General features: G+C 39.5%; 1 protein-coding gene across 1 annotated transcript in view; it reads left to right on the forward strand.

Moving 5' to 3' along the window:
* The window catches only part of crybg1a (crystallin beta-gamma domain containing 1a), an 84,933-nt gene that overhangs the window by 81,790 nt on the left and 907 nt on the right, over positions 1-2,236 (forward strand). The window lies entirely within an intron of this gene.

Here is a 2,236-nt window from a genome sequence, read left to right on the forward strand (position 1 = left end):
ACCTCATCTTGACATCAAATGGAATTACTAACACTGAACACCACTCTCAAATTCCTGGGTGACCTGAATTTGAAACTGCCATTGTAAATACAAGATATGAATACATGAGTTAGGAGCAGAAGTAGTCCATTTTGTCCCTCCAGCCTGCTTCACCATTCAATGACACGATGGCTGATTTGATTATGGTCTTAACTCCTCATTCCCACCTGCACCCCCAATAAGCATTGACAACTTCGTTATCAAGAAATTTAAAATTATTCAATGATTCTGCCTCTTGCTGTCTGGAGATGGAAGTTCCAACAGTGATGAGCTTCTGAGAGAATGTTTCCTCTTCATCTTCATCTTAAGTAAGAGACCCCATATTTTTAAACTGCATTCCATCATTCTAGTCTCTCCCACAAGGGAAACATCTTTTGAGAATCTACCCTGTACGATCCCTTCACAATCTTATAAGTTCTTCTAAACTCCAATGGAGAAAGGGTCAGCATTACCCCAAATTTTCTCATAAGATAACATCCCCACTCCCTCACCTAGGTATTAGTCAAGTGGTAAGAATCCTGTGGAGAGTAAATCAAGACAAAGAAGCTCACTAGATCAGGACCATATCCACTACCTTCATTAGTCACATAGAGGCAGCAGTATGTACCATCTACAAAATGCACTGCAGCAACTCACCCAGGTTCCTTTGATAGCATGACCAAAACTCATGATCTCTACCACCTAGAAGGACAACTTGGGGCTGCCACCACCTGCAGTTTCTCCTCTAAGCCACCCACCATCTTGACTTGGAACTATTCACTGCCCCTTGACTATTCCAAGGTCATAATCCTGGAACTCCATTCCTAACAGCACTATAGGTGTGCCTATGCACCAAAGACTGTAGCAGTTCAAGAAGACAGCTCAACACCAACATTTCAAGGGCAATTAGGAATAGGCAATAAATGCTGGCCTGGTCAGGTATCACTTGCATACCCTGAACAATTTTAATAATGTATGGATTGTGGATAGGTTCTAGGATGGAAAAAAAGAGTATGAGAATAAATGATTAATCTGACAAGTAGCTTTCATTTTTATTCAACCTGTTCAAACACGTTATGACACACCTTTGGTGCAGTTGAGACTTGAACCCAGAACTTTCGACCTACAAGTAGGGACACACCCATTTCACCACAACAGACCTTACAGTTTGAACCTGTGCGTGGAAGTACTGATGAATTTCTAATTCATCTGCTCAGCTACAACTGCAGGATTGGCAAGCAGTTGTATCCTCAAAAATCAGTGCTGGTTTCTCTGTGGGTTAAAACCTATGTTAATGACTTTAATGAAGGGACCAAATGCAATGTATTCAAGTTTCCTGCTAATACAAAACTAAGTCAGAATATAAGCTGTGATAGGATATTAAGTAATCATCAATTGGAAAAAGTGTGTATTTTGGGATTGAGTTACCACACCTGTGTTTGTTATGACACAAGTCAATGCTGAATACTGAAACAAACAGTAACACGCTGCTAATTTCAGCATATATCAGCCATCGCAATCATTATTGCCCACAGGTACAATGGTATGTTCACTGCTCTATAAGAATGGGTGTTTCTATTGGGCAATATATTTTGGGGCAGAATTTAAACTGAAGTGACAGATGTATTTGCAGTGAGGTGAAATGGAAAATCCTACAACGATCTTTGGCAATGAGCGTACCAGCATATTAAACTATCACACTTTTGATACTGTTGTGGATTTTTGAAGAAATGTTCTCATGACACATCTCAGGAGCAGATGGGACTTGAAACCAGGCTTTCTGAGCCAGGAGTAGGGACACTACCACTCAGAGGCTCATTGATGTTTATTGTACAATGGTGGCATTTAATGTTTGGGTATTGCTGAATTAGTTCTGTCACACTAAGTCACTGGATATGATATAATTTTGAAGTAAGTTAAGTAGTAATGTACGGGAGTGTTCTCAAACTGAATAGCTCTGTTTGTAAATTGCATCATATCAAGTTATCTGTCCAATCATTTGACTATGTACATGATCAACCCATTCTCAATTCAGAACAAAAATTGGCATCTATCATGAGATAGAAATGTAAAAATCTTTTTAAATACTTTGCATCTGGAACTGGAAGTTCCACCTTTGATATTCACCAGTTGAGATGTTACTGAGATACAAATTAACCACCTTCATAGTAAGAGATAGTCAGAACTGCCGATGCTGGAGCCTGAGATGACAAGGTGT

The sequence above is a fragment of the Rhincodon typus genome, chromosome 5 (genome assembly GCF_021869965.1).
Source record: "Rhincodon typus isolate 14 chromosome 5, sRhiTyp1.1, whole genome shotgun sequence".
In the NCBI taxonomy this organism is placed as follows: Eukaryota; Metazoa; Chordata; class Chondrichthyes; order Orectolobiformes; family Rhincodontidae; genus Rhincodon; species Rhincodon typus.